Source organism: Triturus cristatus, chromosome 9, assembly GCF_964204655.1.
Source record: "Triturus cristatus chromosome 9, aTriCri1.1, whole genome shotgun sequence".
Taxonomy (NCBI): Eukaryota; Metazoa; Chordata; class Amphibia; order Caudata; family Salamandridae; genus Triturus; species Triturus cristatus.
The window spans coordinates 1,045,118,067-1,045,131,624 of NC_140592.1; the positions used below are offsets into that span (position 1 = coordinate 1,045,118,067).

General features: G+C 37.3%; 1 pseudogene across 1 annotated transcript; it reads right to left on the reverse strand.

The window, feature by feature from the left end:
* Positions 1-313: 313 nt before the first annotated feature.
* On the reverse strand, positions 314-12,830 carry LOC146799332 (uncharacterized; annotated as a pseudogene). The gene is made up of 3 exons (XR_014968886.1): positions 12,778-12,830; positions 9,644-9,660; positions 314-960 (listed from the first exon to the last, which is right to left on the reverse strand). The product of XR_014968886.1 is annotated as an uncharacterized LOC146799332 (transcript).
* Between the last annotated feature and the right edge of the window lie 728 nt (positions 12,831-13,558).

Genomic DNA, 13,558 nt, shown 5'->3' on the forward strand with positions numbered 1-13,558 from the left:
TGAAAAATAATCTATCTCAATGGTGTGCAATCTGTTCCAGGAGCTGACAATGCAATTTGTTTCTCTAGTGTTCTACATAATTGTAGAAAGAGTGGTTTTGCAAATCAATGAACATGTATTTTTTGCACGGAATGCACTGAGCAAGTGATAGTTGATTCATACATTTATTTTAAAGTATTTACTGCAACTGTATCCATTTTAAAAATGTCAAATCCTAATTTCTATATGGAGCTTGATTACGTAGCTTTAAGGCTCTTTAATTGAAGAGAGGTTTGTTGAATGCAGATGCTGTACAACGTGCCTTAAAAGACAAAGGCTTTTATTTGCAGTATTCCATGTCGTGTTCCCTTAATACAAACTGCCTGAGTTACTTTCCCTGCTTTTGTTCCTTGTCTTTACCCTGGCACTTCCCATCATATCCCTGTCCTTGGCTCTCTTCATAACCCTGTCCTTGTTTTCCATGTTCTTGACTCTTTCTCTTGCTTGGCCCTTTCCTAGTTTTTCTCCATGGCCTTGCCACTGGTCTTGCGCTTTGCCACCTCCTACTTGTTTTTCTTCAGCTTTTTCCTGACCATATTGCTGGCCATATCCCTGGTCTTTTCCCTGACCTTTTCCTTGGTCTTTTCCTTGGTCTTTCCCCTGGTCTTTTCCAAAATCTTTTCCCTGACCATATCCCTGGTCTTTTGGCTGGTCTTTTCCCTGACCATATCCCTGGCCTTTTCCTTGGTCCTGTGCTTCACCTTTTCCCTGTGCTACTCCGAAGCATGTCCCTTGAGGTCCTTGTTTCCCATACTCCTGGCCATGGCCTTGGCCTGCTTCTTGGTCATTTCCCTTGCCAGGACTGATTCCTTGTCCTTGCTGCTGGCCATAGCCTTTGTCCCGTGGTTTGTCTTGTGCGTGGTCTTGCTTTTGTCCATATTGGTCATTTTGAACTCCACATGTTCCTTCACTTTCTTTTCCCTAGTGAGATAAGAAAGAGAACAAGATGGGTAGATGGTCAGTTTTTGGTTCACTAAAATTAATTAAAATCCGTTTCATGTTAAGCACAGTTATTTGACTAACAGAAGAATCTACATCACACATGCACAATACACACAATCAACACACTTATCTGGTGATCAGTGTTGCAATGACATGCACAATATTGAACCTATGAAGAACAAGGATATCTGTCTCATTTGAACCACCCCAATTTCTGTACATTTCAGCAGTTCCACTGCAAAGATTCCCAGATCCTTAGTCAAAATGATATTTTTCTATTTTTGGGCTCCCTTTCTTGTAGCAAAAAGGCAATTGTTGATGCCTCTTTGTATAAACTGGTATTCTCATGTGGCATCTTGTAGTGGCACAGTAAGGCAGCTGCCCCCATTTGCCTTAATGCAGCACTGGCCCTGGATTTGGGAAGGGAACAGCATATAAGACAATACCATTTTTACAGATCTACATGCAGCATATGATATCACTTAAATTACATGAAAAGTTTAGCTTTTTTGTTTTCAAGTTATTTTAACATTTAATACTCCCATAATGAGGTTACGTCGTTTTTAGTAGAGCAACTACTTTCCACGTTTTGTAACACAAAAAATGTTGCCATTGATGACACAATTGATGCCATTGTCAATGAGTTCAGAAGTCACATATGACAACATAGTTCTCAGCAGAGCATCTATGAATGCTGTGTCCTCAGCTCTTCTCCGGTTTTGCTCACAAGGGTGCAGAAGGGGCATGTCATATCCGGCCATTAGCTCTAACAACACTTAATAAATAATAGAAAGGAGCTGTAACTGGTAGCCTCTTCTCTCTGCTATTTGTTCATTTTAATTTATCTAGAAACTAACCGTAATAGAGGTTCCTGTATATGTATCTCCATTGGAAGAATATTATGAATTTTACTTAAAACTACTAAAGGTGCAATGTGTGAGAGTTCTTAAAAAACACAAAATTAGAAGTTTACTCCGTTGAGGATCTTATTATTAAAATTGGTGGAAACTCGTGATTTTTTGGGACTTCACTAAGATTATTAGGAATACACATGCAACTTCTTCACAGACTGAGATTCATGTAAATAATGATAGAAGATATTTGTGATTTCTTGTTTATGAACATGAGAAAGCAGTTCTGTATCCATGTCATATGTACAATATACAGTTGCACACATTTGTTTTTGTCTTTTGGGAAAATATTTTTTGCCTGTGAGAAGCCCTTTTAGCTACACCCCTGCCATTTTCATACGTATTCCCCTCTTCCTATTTCCAGTGGTGGCTTCTCCGCTATGACAGAGCAGCTTGGCCTCCCCCTGCCAGTCTCAAAACTTGAAAAATAATACGAAAATCAAACAGGTTTATTATCGTTTATTTTTCAGATTTTAAGGGCGGGCGGGCGAGTCTAGGGTTTGGGGCCATCGCAATGGCAGTAACGAGAGGGAATGGTGTGCACTGTGATCAATGAGCCAAACCAACAAGCGCACTGAGCTGTCTCCAAACCAGCTACAATTCCATATTTGAGACAACAAAGCATATGCTACCAGTCTCAATGGGAGTGCAAGTTCATGCTGCTCAGGCCAATCCTGATGCTGCTTTCGCCTGTGAGAAGCCCTTTTAGCTACACCCCTGCCATTTTCAGACATATTCCCCTCTTCCTCTTCCCAGTGGCGGCTTCTTAGCTATGATGGAGCAGCTTGGCCCCCCCTGCCAGTCTTAAAACTTGTAAAAATTAAACGAAAATCAAACAGGTGTATTATCGTAAAAAAAAATTATTCTAAGGGCGGGCGATTCTTGGGGTTGGGGCCATCGCAAGGGTAGTAACGAGAGGGAGTGGTGAGCACTGTGATCAATGCGCTTGATAGTTTGGCTGGCCATCTCAGGCAGGCCATACCATCAAGCACACAGAGCTGTCTCCAAACCAGCTGCGATGCCGGGTTGGAGACAACAAAGGACAGGCTACCAGTCTCCATGGAAGTGCAAATTCACGCTGCTCAGGCCAATCCTGACACTGCTTTCAAGCATGAGAGTAGCATCAGGATTGGCCACAGGGGAGTCTGGGAGCCTGTGCTGCAGCGACGACACAGAGCAGAAGAGCGTGGGCAGCAGGTAATTAAGTTCTTTTTTCCCTATTTTTAAAATGTTTTCTTCATTGTCCATTTTCCTTTCCTCCCCCCACCTCCCCATTGTCCATCAACCCCCCCTACACCTGCCCACCACTGCACCCACACATCAGCCGTTACTGCCTATTCCCATCCTGGAATGGATTTACTACTGCGCTTGTAAATCACTGACCTTTGTGAATTGCAACAATGAAGTACATTTGTGAATGCACCCAGTCTTTGAAGGCTTTCCCACTCTGTATTTCCACATTTCATTCTTAGGAGAAGATTTACTCACTTGGGAAAGTATGTGTACATACATTTTTGTATGCCTATAAAGCCAGTTTGTGAATTACAAACATGGCTTTACACATAAAATTGCTGATTTCATGTTTAAAGTGTACTTTGTAATTTAGACCATATGTATTACAATAGATAGAGTTTTAATTTCTGTTATGTTGTGTTACATTTTTAGGAATTTATAAAGTGCTCCAATTTGCTTATATCGGTTAAGATGGCTTCTGTAGGATCTGCACTAGTGTTTTCTTAGGTCATTTTAGTTTCCTGGAGGTCATTTATGTGGGTTGAGCAATACTGGCTGATTTGGGAAGAACATTACTGGTGATTGGGGAACAATCATTTCAGCAATACTGGTTGGAGTATTAACAATACTCGCGGATGGTGGGTGAGCAATACGGGATGATGTGGGATGAACAATACTGGCCAAAGCATTGCCAATACTTGCAGATGGTGACTGTGCATGGGAATGAACAATGCTGGCTGCAGTGCTGGGAATGTCGTCGGCTGGTAGACGAGCAGTACTGGCTGATAGAGGGACTATCAATACTATCTGGAATAATGATAATGCAATACTGGCAGATGTAGTATTGGCAACACTGCCAGATGGTGTATGAGCAAGACTAGCAAAAACTGCATGAGCAATGACAGCTGTTTCGGACTGGCAATATTAGCTGATGCAATGTAGCAATACTAGATCTTTGAGTATGGACATCACTGACTGAGTAGCAATGTCATCCTATGATGGCTTTAAAGCACTAGCTATTTAGGGAAGATACTTATTGGCTATGATGGATAACGAAATACTGATTGATGTTGGCTGAGCAAAACTGACTGTTGGGGAGTGATCAATACTGGCTGTTGGAGTAGCAGCACTGATTGCTGATGGAGTAATGGAAATACTGGTTGGTCAGGATGAGCAATAAAGGCTGATGTTCATGGAGAATTGGCAACTGAAGGCTACACAGTATGGGCTGATGTGGCATTTTGGGAATCAACCACATAATGCTAATAGGAAATCCCTTTCAAAATATGCAAAGGTGGTGACCTTAGTTTTCACTGCCTTCGACACAGGGCATTTAGCCGCAACAACTTGATTGTTCTGATGTAGGGAAATATGTTAATAATACTAAGTGTGGCTTTTAGTCAAAATGTCAGTTTCTGATTCCTTCATCATAGAGGTGCTTCTTCACCAGTAATTTATTTTGTTCAAAAGGTTCATCCAGAGCAGTTATTTAGTCGTCCAGACTACTTTCTTGCTTTACAATTGTTTAAAGGGAAGGAGATTTGCTCTGCTTCATTCTCTCTTAGTCCCCACTTATACACAGTTAAAGACCCCAATGAGGTTAACAGTGACTGAGGAAAACTCCTGCATCTCATGTTAGTAGTTAACATTTTACTGCATCCAGTACTATACACTATCCCATCTTGCTACATTCAGCCTATTGAGCACTTTGTTATGTGGTGTGGGTGGCAGTGAAAATGAAATCTGTGAGACAGAATAATCAGTTTCTGAGGATACTGTACTACACTACATATGTATTTGACTAAAGAGGCTGGAGGTGGGAGCTATCAAAAGCCCCATATTATCCTACAGATGGAGTCTGTTGTAGAATCCTAGTGGTGAGCCTACTTGTGCACCCAACAGTTTCACCATTTTCACTTATGGTCACAGAGAGGTAGAACTGTGGGTGGTCTATAGAATCCTTTACCTCCCGTTTTGTATGTATGGTACTCTAGGCGCCCATAAAATAATTGTACTGGGAGGAGGGTGGACGTAGATAGTTTCCTCAGCTGAGTAAGGTCAGAAACGACCTCAAGACTGGATGTTCAAACAATGGGAGAACAGGCAGCTCATTCTCCCACTGCATCGAGACCCACACGGGTGATGCAGCCGCATTCTACAAATCCGAATGATTGATTGATTTATATGGTAAAATTGTTTAATGATCTTATTAGCTTTATAGAGACTTCTGTCTCCTAATTAGAAAAGGGTTGACCGCAGATTATGATTGTACAGGCAACTATTAATTTAATATTTTTGAAAGGTAGGTTCCAGGTTTGATAAACGGCATTGTAATCATGCTTTATCATGAAGTACAGTTACCGTGCCACATATCAAACCTGATAATGAGATTCTTAAAATATTTTTCTAATGCCCTAAACCCACGGTTCTTGCCTTGGAAAAGGGCATAAAATTTCACAAGTCGCAAGACAAGTGCTCGCTTGGCTTGTGTTTTTAGGAAAAATCGAATATAATATTAACATTTTAGAAATTGTGTGTTTAATGTAAACCTCAGATATTTGTCTATTGCCTTAACGGTCAAAGATAGGTTTACTGTTATTCTAACTCCAAATATTCATAAGGAAATACTGTAGACAATTAAGTGCTCTCTTAAAAACCCTGCGAAGTCCAGTTCAGGCAATAGAAATTATGGATAACAAAAAATGCTGTACAAGGAAAATAAGAGAAATACAAATAAATGCTTAAGAAACCACCTGGATGCATCTATAGTGTGTTTTGAACGCACACAATGGGAAGCTATTATGGTCAATAGTTGGACAACCTACAAAAATGCAACTGATTATTACATATCAAATGAGAAGTGAAAACATATCCTAACAGTCTTTATGCAAATAATCCACTTGTTTTTCCTATAAAAAAACAATCTTATTTGAGTAGAAACGCTTGAGCTCCTACAGTGGCAGGCTATAATGGTATTCCAATCGGTCTTAAAATCAAATACAGATCTTTGGAGGACATTGCTCCTAAATGTATTCTTAAACAATTCTGGAATCAGCCATGTTCCTCACTCATGCAAAGGTGCATTAATACATATACTATACAAAGAAGGGCGATCTGATGATCCCAAAAACTATCATCTCATTGCCCTCCTCAATGTGGAGGGAAAGCTTTATTATAGATTTCTAATGAACAATCTGCATGCCTCGACTGAAAATCAGAACTTACTCCCTCTAAATAAATTCGGATTCTGGCCTAGCTGCTGTACACCAGACAATTTTGTTGCAATTACTTAATTGGTGGATAGTACATAAAAAAAAAAGTCAAGTTGTATGCAACCATGCAACATAGGTTATACAGAGGTGTTAACCACAGGAATGTATGGAATAAATTAGTACAAATTATTCATTATTACACTTTTTCATATCCCTACACGAGGGAACCTGGATTAAAAGGCAGCCCATTGGGAGGTCCCTCACTCAGAAAATGATAACGTACAATTGGTTAAAATACTTTTTTCCTTATTTATATCAGATATAAACCAACATCTTGATAATACAAATGGTCTTTCTCCGTAACCTGGACATATGTCTCTCACCTATTTGCCACATGCAGATGATACTGTCAGTTGTTTTTTTAACTCCTGCAGGGCTCCAATCTAAGCTATTACATCTACAAAATGACAGCCTAGATGATGGTCTAAATGTGAACGTGGGGAAGACCAAAATCATGCAAGGGCTATTCTAAATTGTGTCTGTGAATTTTTTTGCCACTGTAGATAACCCACTAAAACAACAAATAGTATTGCAAGTCAGATAACCTATCGGTTCTAAAATCAGATTAAGCATTGTGGCTGCGACAAGATCATTGCAGACAATAACCGTCCTACTCTAACAGATCTCACAAAGATTCCTTGGTCACAGTGCAAGGCCTTGATTGAAAACGCTCATGAGTAATAGCAGACAGGAGGACTTCGACATTTTGCAATCATATAAAATGTAGATTAATATTTCAAAACATATTTGAAATTTAAATAGGAATATTTCTTGTCTTCTCGTCTTCAAAAGAAAAGAAAATGCCTAAGATTTTTGTTTATTATATATACCGATATGGCAGTTTGAGGGGACATGGAACCAACATGCTCAACAGACAATTAAAAACAATCAATTTATTGGGAAATTGTCCACATTTTTTTACTTTAGTTATTTCATCTACAATTAAAAGCATGCTATAATAGAATAATCTATATGTGGAATCATGTGCTTACTATTTATGTGTAACTTTTAATGTTAATTGACTGGATTGTTGGTCATTATTTATTTATTAAAACTTTTATTGTTGTTAAGGTCATCTTGAATTTTATCTCTATGTTTTTATTATTGTAAATGAAATATTTTTTTCTACACAATACATTTGAAATAAACGTATTCACAAGCTCAGCAACGCAACTCAATCTGACTTTGCATGACATTGTGGATAGCTCTGTGAGAGGTTTAAAGGGCACTGAATACTTGTCCGTGAACTGCTTTATATATCATGTACCCCATCCCAAGTCACACAAATCTCTAATTGATGCTTAAAGATAGCGTGTCATTGCCATAGAGAGTCAGCAGAATTAACAAATTCCCAATTGTAAAAGAGGGGAAACTCCACTGGTGTTTGTATTAGGTTACAGCCATTTTAAACTGAATATATTAATTTTGTATTCGTTTTCTGGGTTTTGGCTCTGACTGAACAATACAATTGGTAAACGGCAAATTGAATAAAAATTAATTTACATTTATATTTTAACACCTAGCACACATGTTATGTAGAACGTTTTGATGGTTTTGGCTCTGATAGCCTTGGCAGTATCAACCATTGCATGTATTCTGCTTAATTATATTTACTAATAAGCACTGTGGTAAACAGTTTGGAAAACATTTGCAGAAACATTTCTGAGTACACCTATAGTAACAGATACTAAGGGATTAATGGATATATCTAGTGATGCAATTGTAAAGGATGAATTGATAATTCTGCTTAAACTGCTTCACAAGGAAGTTATTTGATGGTGGCATATTATGAAATGAATTAACTATTTAGCAGTGAAGAGAGCACCAACTGAAATTTTTATCACTATAGATATATGAAGTCTGAACCTGTAAGAATGGTGTGGCTCAAGGGACATGTCTGCTAAGCAAAATAAATGACACAAATGAAAAACAAAGGCCTAATAGTTGAAAGGTTCTCAGAAGTCCCTCCAAAATCTGCTTTGATAGCCTTTCAACTAAATGAATGGGATTTTGGGGGACATTGTAAAAATCTGCTGTGGTCACTGATCTTCTGGACTCCCATTTATGGTGACCACCATCTTCCAAGTCATTACAGATACTGACGCCTGTTCACAAACTACATTTTGTAGTATGTTTGATAGTACTACAGTGGTACTACTCACACACTACAAAATCCTATTAAATTACATACAGGTGAAGACCTGCACGTTTAGCTCTCTGATCTTTTCTATGCGGTGGTCCCTGTCAATGTGGCAGAAATCTCTGAACATGGGAAGTGGATGGAAATATCTGCTCCTCAATAGGAGGGTTTTTAGCAAAATGTAAAGAGTGATTTAGGCAGATACATGCTAATACAAACACAAACTCACAAAAGAGTAAGACCATTACCATTCATAAATTTCACTTTTAAACGTGCTAAACCACAAAAGACCAGAAAGCAGATTTGTTTATATATATTTCAACCCAACCTTGGGGTAAGTCTAGTACCTCAAATCACCAATCACTGGTGCTGTAACACATTCCATAGAAACCTATGGAGGCAGGGACTTACAAATAGCAACCCATTGGAAATAATGTTAAACTAATTAAATTATTTACATTGTTTTATAAATAAATAATTTAGTGCTAAAAATATGCAAAATGGATAATGCAATGTTCTATTATTTTTTCATTACCTTATTAAAAAACATTGTTATTCAATATCTTACATATAAAAAAAACTTAAAGCCTGTTTAGGGTAGGAGTTTTTATTTTGGTGAAAAATAATAGTTACAAAATGAATATATATCGATATATTTAAATTATTTGATTAAAATGAGTTTGGTCGAGCTAATATGCTGCAGCATTATATTTTATTTAGTTATACATTATTATTTTTAATTATATTATGTTTGTAGTTTACATTAAAAGATGTTTTAATCTTTTTTAATTAATAGCCTTCAATAATTTTCCCCTTCATTTTATCAAAGAGATCTCCGCCCCACTGGCAGAGAGCTCAATATATACATCGACATTTTAAGTAGTAGGAACGCACACTCTCTGATCTCAGGGAGTGGAGACATTCAAATATATATTTAGGTGTAAGTCTGCAGTCGAAAGTGATGTCAAAATATACTCTTCTGCATTATATTACACATTGTATGAAGAAGGAAAAATGGCATCCTTTGAATCTTTTTGAATTTTCATTAAATTAATTCTGCAACCAAATTTGCCCCATCTTAGAAAGTATGCTATACAACGTCTTACCTGCTTCTGCTTTTGTGCTGTAAATTAAAAAAAACAATGTCAGATTGAATTAATATTTGAACTGATGTTGGGTTTATAACAAAAAGTATATTTTTGAAACTTGTATACGAAATGATTGTTTTTTCTGCCAATAGACAGTGGTACAACTTCTGGATGATGATACTGAAGTGTTTCTATTGAGCTATTTATTTTAATTAAAGAATAAAGGAAATATTTGTTTTTATCAAAGACAGGAAATATACTTTGGGACTAGGTATTCATCAACACGTGGAGAACGAACCTAAATAAAATTTGTCAAATATATATAATTTTTTTACACCAGTGAAATATTTTATATAGAAATACATCCTTTGACTTACACTGCCATGAAATATGGGGGTTTAAGATTCTCTGTATGTTTGCACACTTCTTTATACATATAGACATATGGGTAGTCGTGTATAGATAATGGAAATGTTTGTGAATACCAACAAAGCTATGACTTTGCGAATGTTGGCATCATTTGTATCCCGATCTTGCCTGACTTTCCTCTAGGGACACAAAAACACACACCTCGTCCCCTAGACATCAAAGAATGCAGAAACATTTCCAGAAGTGGCAGAAGATCCTCATTTATAAGTGACATCTCCATATGCAAAGCTGTGGCAACCAAAGCATTGTGAATCAGGATTGCATTTTCCCTATATTTTCTGCTTTTCCATTAATAAATGTGACTTTTTACTGAACTAGATTTTATAATCAGGTCATTTACATGTCTTTTTTCATGTTAGAACGTTTTTGATGCTTTTTGTTTATTTTTTAACTATTAAGAAATAAATCAAGACAACATGAAGACCAAAGCAGGAGGTGGGAAAAGGTGGGCAGGTAACTGGCTCAAGAAAGAAGGACATAAGCATGGAACATCTCCTCACCACATAAGTGTGTCACTTTGAATAGAGATTTCTTCTGTCCCCGTTCTTTAACAGAATACTCAGCAACAAGAAGTGAGCAGTTGGGGGTCAGGGTTTGAAGCTTTTCAATAGGTAAACTAATAGTTGTAAGAACATTTCAACAATTGTGCATCAGATTTTAACACATGTTAAAATGTACACCATGAATAATGCTTGGCGTGAGTCTGGGAGAAACATTTGTTTAGACCAATAACTTCTCACAAAAAGGCGGATCTATATTTGTGGGCTATCTACCAACGATGTCAATGAGAATATTTATGTTAATTTAATTTTATGTAATGTATCATATGTGTTGATTCTTTAATTCTGACTCTGCACTGCTGATATACACCTTTTCATAATTAGATAGCTTTATGAAATTTAAAAATATAATTGCAAGAGAGTCTAGTAGGGTGGTGGTTGAGCTATAGAAACATTCTTTAATTAATAAATACATATTTGAGATCCTTATTCCATTTTATGTGCCAGAAACATTTGAAATTTTATTAAATTAACCAACTTTTGATAAGCTGGCTTGCTACCATGTCTTTTAAGAAGTTTGAGTTTCTTTTTGGGCAACAAAGCAATCATCTCCTTCCATCTTTCTCAATGGATTTTAAACACATTGTGAAGTTTTATCTCAATAACAACTTTTCGGGGTGCCCTATTTGATATAATATATTCACTGTCCACTGCCATGTAAAGTATAAAACACTTTTTATTCTATCAAACTTATGAACAAGTGGTTGAAAAGTTCAAATATGTCTTTCAAATAAATTGCTAGTTTTTGCACTTTTAGAAAAAGTAAAATGCTAATACATTTTTTTCTTAGAGCTCAAACTAGGAGAAAAGGGACTTCTTGTTAACATCTATTTACTTCCTGTGCTGTACTAGATTAATTGTGATATATATGCTTCATGAAACAGACTGCCTGTGTGTATGGAAAGCTGATGAAGATGGCATTGCATTGGGACACTATTCCCCTGTCTGTTTACTGCTGGTTGTATAGCTGAGAGTGCTGTGACATAACAAAGGAGTTGCCCTCTGTGTGCTGTCTCTGGTCCCTTCAGGCAGTGTGCTATAATCAGACATTTTACAGTCATGAGTAGTTTATTAGAGAGGTACCCGCAATTACTGTATCTTAGTCCTAATGAGTCCCCGGAGAGAATACTCCATAGGCATTTATGGAATGGAGCTCAGAGGCTGATGCTTGTCATTGAATCAGGTAAGCTTTCCCGAGGGTATGTCCATAATTCATTGGGCACCTAAACCTACTGGCCAGAAAGAGTCTCACCAGTGGTGCCAATCTCCTTTCCTTTCAATTTGTGGACTATTTCATCAACTTTGACACTGACATTCGTGATATGAAATTGGTGGAAATTGATTGAATTTGGGGTTTAAATATAATTGCTGGTGATACCGAGTAAATTACATCACATTAAGAAGCCAGAATCAAATACTACTTAATACAATGAGTTCACAGATGCAATGTGATGGGGCATTGGCAAGAATGCACCTTTGCAGCCCAGTTATTTAGTTTACACATTTGCAACATGATTTTTTAACTGTCTAAGGGAAATTGTTCCAATAAAATGTTGATCCTTTCCTATATGTCATATTGTTTAAGCAGGTGGCATGTTGTGCTGTTGGACTGAACTGCCTTTTGCAGTGTGGTTCGAAGATCGATGATCACTTATCCTTCGATCTGCATGGCCCATGTTGGTTGAAGTCTTTGATTGTTCCGCCATTTTTTGTGATCAGACTGTTAACGTGCAACAGTGTAAGAATAGAATTAAAGTCAAGTTAACTCTTGAGAACAGCATAAAATCAGGCTAGTGCACTGAAGTGCACATAGGCTGAAGGCTCGCTAGTGTAATTGAACATTCATGTTGATACTGCGTAAGCACACTTCCACCTAACCCCGCACTAGTACCCTGTTCCTATGAGTGTACTGCAGATTAATTAGATCTAGTCAGAATATTGCTGGTTTCTGATAATATAATGTTTGTTAAATTAGGTTGTGAATATTTTTTAACATTTTCTTATATTTTTTAATGTATCTATTTTATATTGTTTTATTATGGTGTGTACCTAATTAGAACTAATGTGGTTTATTTAAATTGACAATAAACTATTAAAGGCCTCAAAGAATTAACAGCGTGAGATCGTGATCAAAAGCTGAAAATAAGAGCTGCAGTCAATTACATTGGTCCATGGCTTGGGAGGGTGTAGTCCTGTGTCCCCAAAGAAGAAACAAAGGTCTGTGAAGGAACGAAAGTACATTAAGGAAACTAAAATAAGGAACAGGGAACTTGATCTTTGCACTGAGACGATCTATTAGTTTGTAATAACATAACATGAGTTACCTAACGGTACTTATTGACATTTGTATGAACATGCAGAGGAAATTCAGTTACGTTGCTGAATTATCAGCTCAAAAATCAGGAAACCAGAATTCATATTCCAGAAAATCATCTTAATAAAATTCTGTGAACCTGGGTAGTCACTATATCTCACATCTTGTTTTGCTTTATGTGTGTACAAGCACCTAACTACTTTTACTAGGATCTATACGACAGGTGTGCATCTGTGATATTAATAGGAGCCCTCTCTGAAACCATCTGCCCACTACATGGGGCCAAAGGTAAGAAGATAATGTCCTTCATGCTACAAAGGATAGGAGCTCTCCTCTGAGTATGGAGAATTTGGCAAATGAGGTGGAGATCAAGAAAAGAGAATTTCTCTAATTATGGGACCAAGACTTTATATTTGGCAAAGGGCTGTAGTGGTGGAGCATGTCAGAGGAGATGACACGGCCTAGGATTGATAGATGACAAGATACGCTCAGCTTAAAGGGAAGGGGGAGTGTGGACCGAGTTCTCCAGGTTCTTTTAATGATGTGAAAATATTAAACGAACAACAGTATTGCCATATTTAACTACTGTGGCAGCAAGGTGACCGGATCTGTTTTCAAATCTATTTAAGT